At 42.1% G+C, this 9,492-nt stretch overlaps 1 pseudogene; it reads left to right on the forward strand.

The window, feature by feature from the left end:
* Window positions 1-1,182: 1,182 nt before the first annotated feature.
* Window positions 1,183-3,629, forward strand: LOC105873905 (WW domain-binding protein 11-like; annotated as a pseudogene).
* Window positions 3,630-9,492: the final 5,863 nt, after the last annotated feature.

Genomic DNA, 9,492 nt, shown 5'->3' on the forward strand with positions numbered 1-9,492 from the left:
TTTCCCTAATGACTAATGATGTTGAGCATATTTTCATATGCTTATTTTCTATGTATACATCTTCTTTAGTTAAGTATCTATTCAAATCTTTTGTCCAATATTTTATTGGACAGGTGTTTTCTTATAGAGTTTTGAGAGTTCTTCATATATTCTGAATACAATTTCTTTATCAGATAAGTGCTTTGCAAATGTTTTCTGCCAGGCTATACTTTGCATTTTCTTTCTCTTAACAGTATCTTTCAAAGAGAAAAAAAGGTTTTACTTTTGAGGAACTCTAATTTTTCAATTTTGTTATACATTATGCTTTTGGTTTTGAAATCTTTGCCTAACCGAAAGTCAAAATATTTTTTCCCTATGTTTTCCCTATGAACTTTTTACCAGGAAAAACTGTCAGTTTCTCAAAATTTGCCAGTTTCTCAAAATCTTTCCCAGTTATCTCAGAATGAAGTCACATTTTAACTGCGTAATATTTCTCTGCCTCAAGTTAAAAAGAAACAAAAGGATCTAACCAAACACATCACAAATTCAATTAACTGATACAAGTAAGAATACATTGTGTTGACTAGAATTGTCATTGTCATTTGAATCTCAGCAGGATATGAAATTAGCTCTAGACAGAAACTAGATTAGGGCACCAGGGTTGTAATAGTCATTTTAGTTGCAAATGACAAAAATCCAAGTAAAAGCAAAGGGAAGATTTCTGATTTTAGATATATCTAGAACTCAAACAACAAAGTCTCTGCCTCTCCCTTCACTGTTCAGTTCTGCTTTCTACTGGCCTGTCTATGGTCTCAGGAAGGCTTTTCCAAGACAAACATGGTACCTTCTCCCATCACAATGGGGAAAAAGCTGGTTGTTTAGTAAAAGTTCTTAAAAAAACTGGCTCACACAATTTGGGGGAAAATAAAACTGGATTCTTACTTAACATCACATGCAAAGATAAACTCCAGATGGATTAAAGACCTAAATGTGAAAATAAATATATAAAGTTAAAATAAGAAAATGTGGGAGACTTTATGTTGAGGACTATAATGAAACTCAAAAGCATGAACTGTACAGAAAAAAATGTGATAAATCTGATCAACTACTCATGCTCAATGAAGAACACGATGGAAAAAGTTAACGGAGAAGTATCAAAATTGGACTAACATCTAGACTGTATAAGAGACCCTTATAGGCGCGAGGTTTCAAGATGGCGGTGGCTGGTTGGTTGACCGAGAGGCTGACTCGAAGGCCCTAAAAAGTAAAAGAGGCTGGGAGTCGTCCCCTCCCTGCTTCTCACAGCTCTGGGAGCCCAGCAGAAGTGTTTTTTATTTTCTTTTAATGAACAAGTAAACCACACTGATTGTCAACATGGAATGGAGATCTACATCATCCACCAAGAGTGGAAAATTTATGAACCCTACAGACCAAGCTTGAAAGGAAGCCCGGAAAAGAGAATTAAAGAAGAACAAAAAACAGCTCATGATGGTACGAGCTGCAGTTTTGAAGATGAAGGATCCCAAACAGATTATCCGGGACATGGAAAAATTAGATGAAATGGAATTTAATCCAGTGCAACAGCCACAGTTAAATGAGAAAGTACTGAAAGACAAGCGTAAAAAGCTGTGTGAAACCTTTGAACGTATTCTATGACTCTATGTAAAAGAGAATCCAGATATTTACAAAGAACTGAGAAAGCTAGAAGTAGAATATGAACAGAAGAGGGCTCAACTTAGCCAGTATTTTGATGCTGCCAACAATGCTCAGCATGTGGCCCGGCGCGGTGGCTCACGCCTGTAATCCTAGCACTCCGGGAGGCCGAGGCGGGCAGATTGCTCGAGGTCGGGAGTTCAAAACCAGCCTGAGTGAGATCCCGTCTCTACTAAAATTAGAAAGAAATTAATTGACCAACTAAAAATATATATACAAAAAATTAACCGGGCATGGTGGCGCATGCCTGTAGTCCCAGCTACTCGGGAGGCTGAGGCAGGAGGATCTCTTGAGCCCAGGAGTTTGAGGTTGCTGTGAGCTAGGATGATGCCACGGCACTCACTCTAGCCAGGGACACAAAGTGAGACTCTGTCTCAAAAAAAAAAAAAAAAAAAAGAATACTCAGCATGTGGAAGTGGAGAGTATTCCTTTGCCAGATATGCCACATGCTCCATCCAACATTTTGACCCAGGACATTCCACTTCCTGGTGCCCAGCCACCCTCCATCCTTAAGAAAACCTCAGCCTATGGGCCTCCAACTCAGGCTGTTTCTATCCTTCCTCTTCTTGGACATGGTGTTCCATGTTTGCCCCCAGGCAGAAAACCTCCTAACCCTCCCCCTGGTCCACCTCCTCCTCAAGTTTTGCAGATGTATGGCTGTGAAGTGGGCTTTGCCCTCGATCTTCCTTCTCGTAGACGAGATGAAGACATGTTATATGGTCCTGAACTTGCGCAGCGGGGTCATGACGATGACGTTTCCAGCACCAGCGAAGTTGACGGCTATCCTGAGGACATGGATCGAGATAAGCATGATGACGTTACTGATGACAGTGACACTGACAGATCAGATGGAGAAAGTGAGGGGGATGAATTTGTACACCGTGATGATAATGAAAGAGACAACAAATGAAGAAAAAAGGTCAGGTCTAAGCGTATGATTTGCAGATATGCCTAGAAAATCAAGGAAGAAAAAGAAGAGCATGAAGGAGATGACTCCCCTTCTAGCGATGATGCTTTGCATGGCTGGTCAGGAAATCCCTGAGGAGGGAAGGGAAGTAGAGGAATTTTCAGAGGACGATGATGAAGAAGATTCTGATGACTCTGAAGCAGAAAAGCAATCACAAAAACGGCATAAAGAGGAAGCTCATTCTGATGGCACATCTACTGCTTCTTCACAGCAGCAGGCTCCCCCACAGTCTGTTCCTCCTTCTCAGATACAAGCACCTCCCATGCCAGGACCACGTCCTCTTGGACCACCACCTGCTCCACCTTTACGGCCTCCTGGACCACCTCCAGGCCTTCCTCCTGGACCACCTCCAGGAGCTCCTCCATTCCTGAGACCACCTGGAATGCCAGGACTCCGAGGGCCTTTACCTCGACTTTTACCTCTGGGACCACCACCAGGCTGACCCCCTGGTCCTCCCCCAGGTCCACCTCCAAGTCTGCCTCCTGATCCTCCTCCTCGGGGACCTCCAGCAAAGCTACCTCCCCCTGCACCTCCAGGTATCCCTCCACCCCGTCCCGGCATGATGCACTCACCTTTGGTCCCTCCACTTGGACCTGCCCCCCCTGGGCTTTTCTCACCAGCTCCCTTGCCAAACCCTGGGGTTTTAAGTGTCCCGCCCATCTTGATTCAGTGACCCAAGGCGGATGATACAAGTGCAGCCACCATTGAGAAGAAAGCCAGAGCAACCATCAGTGCCAAGCCACAGATCACTAATCCCAAGGCAGAGATTACTCGATTTGTGCCCACTGCACTGAGAGTACGTCGGGAGAATAAAGGGGCTACCACTGCTCTCCAAAGAAAGTCAGAGGATGATTCTGCTGTGCCTCTTGCCAAAGCAGCCTCCAAATCTGGTCCTTCTGTTCCTGTCTCAGTACCAACTAAGGATGATGTGTATGAAGCTTTCATGAAAGAGATGGAAGGACTACTATGACAGATTTTGATGCCAGAACAGGCTTCTGTTCACAACAGTGGCCCATGAAGAAAGATGCTATTATTAAACTTAGGTGAAAGAACTGTTTCCACTGTCAGGGTATTTTCTAATTTCAGTTCAAGGAATATCCTAAAGTTTAGCCTTGTTCAGAATTTACTGCATTAAGAGAGAGTATTGCATTCAGAATAGATTGGTTATTAAAGCTGTGCTGCTAACATCCATTCCTTTTCACACCACCGTTTTCATCCCAATTCTCCAGTTCTTTGGAAATTTGTGATCAGGGGGATCTGAGTTCCTTATTTGTTTTGACTCTCTTCTTGTATGCTGTAGGCACTGGAGTAGAGATTTCTGAAAAACCAGTTTATTTCATCTTGCCTTTTGTGTTTGAGTTATTTTTAATATTTTCCTGTAAATATTTTGTAATATTTTACTTGTAGTGAAATGCATCACAATGTCATTTCCTATTAATACAAAGCAGGATATGTGGGAAGAAAATGTACAATTCTTTGATTAAAATTATTTCTTATTGACCTAAACTTTGAGTGTTATGGAAAAAATAAATAAATGTTCTGTTCTACACCACAAAAAAAAAAAAAAAAAAAAGAGAGAGACCTTTATAAATCAACAGAAAAAAGACAGGAATCCCAGCAGGAAAATGAGCAATTTATAAAAGACAAAACCAAATAGCCTAACAGGCATGTGCTGGTATGCTCAAGCTCATTAATAATCAGAGAAATATAAAATGAAATAGCACTGAGATTTCACTTTATACCTCTGCCAAAAATTAGAAAGATGGATAATGCAAGTGTAGCTGGCATTGGGGCTATAGGATCTTGCAGGCCCTGCTAGTGAGAGTGGTATAGCCATCCCAAAAAGCAATTTGGCAGTTCTTAGTGAAATTAAGAATAAGCATACCCTATGATACAGCATATATCCTTGGTTATACGAGGGCTGTGTGGAAAGTATCCAGCCACTGTTAATATAGCAAGAACGATTACATGGCTGGATGCTTTCCCGATAGCCCTTGTATATCCCAAAGGAATTTACGTACTGGCCCACATGAGGGCAAAGATAAGAGAGTTTATCATGGTTTAGTTTGTGTTAACAGGTAATTGGGGACAATCTGAGTGGTCACACTGGGGCAGTCAATAAACTGTGGGAAAGCATCGTGCATCTATTAGAAGAACTAGACTGAATAAATATATAGCAACATGAACAAATATTAATGTGCTGACATACATATCAGAATACCACTTATGACCTGGTGCAGTGGCTCTTGCCTGTAATCCTAGCACTTTGGGAGGCCAAGATGGGAAGATCACTTAAGGTCAGGAGTTCAAAACCAGCCTAAGCAACATAATGAGACCCCATCTCTACAAAAAATTTTAAAAAATTAGCCAGGCATGGTGACACGCACCTGTAGTCCCAGTTACTCAGGAGGCTGAAGCAGGAAGATCACTTGAGCCCAGGTTGCAGTGAGCTGTGATCACTCCACTACCCTCATGCCCAGGCAACAAAGTGAGACTCTATCTCCAAAAAAAAAAAAAAGAATACCATTTATGTTAACTAAAAACACATGCATACAAATCAGCACACATTTTTATTTTTCAAGTACATCTATAAACAAAAGGATGTATTTTAAATGCCTTGGAGTATTTGCTAGTGGTGAGAAGAGAATGGAAAGGGGGATGGGAGTAACAAGGGGATCAATAAATACAACGCAAAAGGGTTTGTGTGGACCTGTGATAATGTCATGAACTAAGAGTGATGTCACCAATTCAGCCCTCTACACCTGAAATTCAACGAAAGGGAAACAGAAGAATTGCACCACCAGATATGTGTAATGGAGAATAGTTTTTTCTGTGAAGGAAATGGCTTAATTGCTGAAGGAGTTGAAAGATGGCCACAAATTCCTTGGTGGACTTTATTTCCCCTCCTTCAAAACCGGGCTCTGTGACTGCCTAACCAATAGAATGTGGCTGAAGAGACTCTGCTAGTTCTGGGCTAGTGAAAGTTCTGGGGTTCCTCCCTCTTGGAACCCTCATTCTCAGGACACTCTTAGAACCCAGCCACATACTCTGAGAAGCTCAAGTCACATGGAGAGGTCATTGCAGGAGTTTCCTGGGACAAGCCCAGCTGAGCCCCAGCCTGGAGCTGTGAGCCACATGACCCAACTTGGACTTTCCCACTCAATTTTTTTTTTTTATTAGGATATATTCCCACTCAATTAAGCCTCAGGGCGACTACAGCCCCAGCTGATGTCTCGGGAACAAGAGACCCACCAGCTGAGCCCAGTTAATCCACAGAATCACGAGATTAAAAATGTTGTTTTAAGCCACCACATATTGGGAGATTTGTTACAAAGTGACAGATAACCCATACAATTCTCTCAATCATTAAAAAATGTAAGCTTAGACATGGAATCTTTAAAAAAAAAGAAAAAAAAAGAAAAAAAAAATAATAATCAGGAGCTGGCCAAGGACGTTGGCTTATGACTGAAATGCCAGCACTTTAAGAGGCCAAAGCAGGAGGATCGCTTGAGGACAGTTCAAGACCAGCCTGGGCAACACAGTTATGCCATGTATCTACAAAAAAAAAATATTTTTTTTAATTAGTTGGGTGTGGTATAGTGTGTCTGTAGTCCTAGCTACTCAGGAGGCTGAGGCAGGAGGATTGCTTGAGCCCAGGAGTTGGAAGCTGCAATTAGCTATGATCACACTACTGCACCCCAACCTCAGTGACAGAGCAAGACCCTGTCACTAAAAAAAAAAAAAAAAAAAAATCAAAAGCATCCAAATCACAATAAAGTTTAGAGTGTTTCCCAGACCACAAATCATTTATTTAAAATTTACAAAAAGAAAAGACAAAAAAGCCAATCAAGGCCGGGCGCGGTGGCTCACGCCTGTAATCCTAGCACTCTGGGAGGCCAAAGCTAGAGGATAGCGCAAGGTGAGGAGTTCGAAACCATCCTGAGCAAGAGGGAGACCCCGGCTCTACTATAAATAGAAAGAAATTAATTGGCCAAATAAAAATATATAGAGGCCGGGTGCAGTGGCTCACGCCTGTAATCCTAGCACTCTGGGAGGCCAAGGCGGGCAGATCGCTCGAGGTCAGGAGTTTGAAACCAGCCTGAGCAAGAGCGAGACCCCATCTCTACTATAAATAGAAAGAAATTAATTGGCCAACTAATATATACAAAAAATTAGCCGGGCATGGTGGCGAATGCCTGTAGTCCCAGCTACTTGGGAGGCTGAGGCAGGAGGATTGCTTGAGCCAGGAGTTTGAGGTTGCTGTGAGCTAGGCTGACGCCACGGCACTCACTCTAGCCTGGGCAACAAAGTGAGACTCTGTCTCAAAAAAAAAAAAAAAAAAAAAAAAAGCCAATCAATAATTTAAGAAGGGGTGTGGTGGTACTGTGAACCAATCAAATAGGATGAGATATGGCAGCTTCAGGAAGGCTGAGGTGTTGTGGTCTGCCAGATGTCTCAGGCTTCCCAAATGGCCCAGAAAGTCCTGGAGGCCCCCAAACCTCTGTTTCTTTCTCATTTTCCTTATCCTTTTATACCTTGGCATTTTAATTTTTTTTTTTTTTTTTTTTTTTTTTTTTTTGAGACAGAGTCTTGCTCTGTTGCCCGGGCTGGAGTGCTGTGGCATCAGCCTAGCTCACAGCAGCCTCAAACTCCTGGGCTCAAGTAATCCTCCTGCCTCAGCCTCCTGAGTAGCTGGGACTACAGGTGCATGCCACCACGCCTGGCTAATTTTTTCTATTTTTAGTAGAGACGGGGTCTCGCTCTTGCACAGGCTGGTCTTGAACTCCTGAGCTCAAACGAGGATACTCAGCCTCCCAGAGTGCTAGGATTACAGGCATGAGCCACCTTGCCTGGCCTAGTTGGCATTTTAGTCTACTTAATCTGTAAACAAGGATTCCCTGCTTCATTGCATGAGATAATGCATATAAAAACACTTGATAGCCGGGCGCTGTGGCTCACGCCTGTAATCCTAGCTCTTGGGAGGCCGAGGCGGGCGGATTGCTCAAGGTCAGGAGTTCAAAACCAGCCTGAGCAAGAGCGAGACCCCGTCTCTACTATAAATAGAAAGAAATTAATTGGCCAACTGATATATATATAAAAAAAAAATTAGCTGGGCATGGTGGCGCATGCCTGTAGTCCCAGCTACCCGGGAGGCTGAGGCAGGAGGATCACTCGAGCCCAGGAGTTTGAGGTTGCTGTGAGCTAGGCTGACGCCACGGCACTCACTCCAGCCTGGGCAACAAAGCAAGACTCTGTCTCAAAAAAAAAAAAAAAAAAACACTTGATAAAATGTAAATACTTAGAAAACAGTTATAACTTTTAAGCTTATTTAACAAAAATCCTTTCCATTACACTATGCCCTCCATTTCTAGGTATAAATAATCATACAAACTACTGTGTCCAGGCTGCTTCCATATTCAGCCTTCTGAATGATTTGTATAATGTTACATATATTTAGGGCATCCATTTAAAATCAAGAGATTTCATACAAAAATTTAAATGTTTACCTTCTCCTGAAAAACTGGAAGATGTGGCATGAAATCTTTGCATTTCCTAGTGTCAACAATGAATATCTTACTGTATTTTTTAATTTTTATTTTTATTTATTTTTTTAATAAATTTTTTACCTTTTATTTTTTTATTTCTCCATCTATGATTGTAAATGAATGGCAGAAAAGAATATCTTACTGTAACCTGCCCCCCATTGAACATATTTCATTCAACGACCCCTATATAATCCTCCTCCTTAACTAACTCCTTGAACTTTCAAATTATTTCCCAAGAATAGTGGATTTTCTGCAAGACAAAAGAGCTAAGATTCTGAAGCCCCCTGGGCAGACTTCCTGGTGCTTAAACTCACTATCTCTCTAACCTGCCCCATGGCATGTAGCCCCCTTGTTAGCTATACCATGACCAGCCCCAAGGCACACGCCCCTCTATTAAAAGCCCCTGATCTCCCTTAGTCGAGAGATGGATTGAGGCAGCTTCTCCTATTCGCCCAACAAGATGTCTGTACTATTAAATAATTCCTTTCTTCCTTGACAATCCTCATCTCAATAATTGGATTTTTGTGCAAAGAGCAACTGGACCTAAACCAAAACCCCTTTGCAGTTTCGACCACAGTTATGCAGGCTCCTCTGGGATGGCATTGCTCGTGGTCAGGTGGCTGTGGAGCAGGGAGAGACCAAAAGCTTCTCTTAGCAGTTGCCTGGCCAAATTTGCTCTGGACACTCCCCCAGGGCCGCCATTACTGACCTCCAACACCTTAGTCATTGCTTCCTGGTTGTCTCCAAAGAAAGAAACTCTGGATTTGGATTTTGAAATTTTCGTCCAGGTGAGTGAGTACTATTTGAAGGTACCATACAGAGGGGGGCACACCTTTCAATTTAGGGGATTCTGAGGGAATTCCTGTTTGTTTGGGGTTAGATAAGCCCCCAACCATTTATAAGAGAGGGAACAACCTCATCGTTTTGATTTGGCACTCCCAAGGCTTAGTAGGTGAAACTGTAGCTCATTTATTTGGAACGTCTTGAACTTCTCTTTATGTTGAGGGTGTATCTGTATTAGTGTGTGGTGTGTAAATGTGGAGTCTGTTAAGCTCCTTGTCTCTATTTTCGTTTTGCCTATGTTAAATTTGCTGTTGATGGTATTATAAGCACAGTACAAGGTCTGGGAGGTTGAAGGATACCTCCATTGGTGGCTTCTCTTGTGGCAGATCTAAGATCTAAAAAGTTAAGATCTAAAGAGTTAAAAGATCTAAAAAGTTAAAAGATCTAAGATCTAAAAAGTTAAAAGATTCTAAGATCTAAAAAGTTAAGATCTAAAAAGATCTA

Source organism: Microcebus murinus, chromosome 1 (genome assembly GCF_040939455.1).
Source record: "Microcebus murinus isolate Inina chromosome 1, M.murinus_Inina_mat1.0, whole genome shotgun sequence".
Taxonomy (NCBI): Eukaryota; Metazoa; Chordata; class Mammalia; order Primates; family Cheirogaleidae; genus Microcebus; species Microcebus murinus.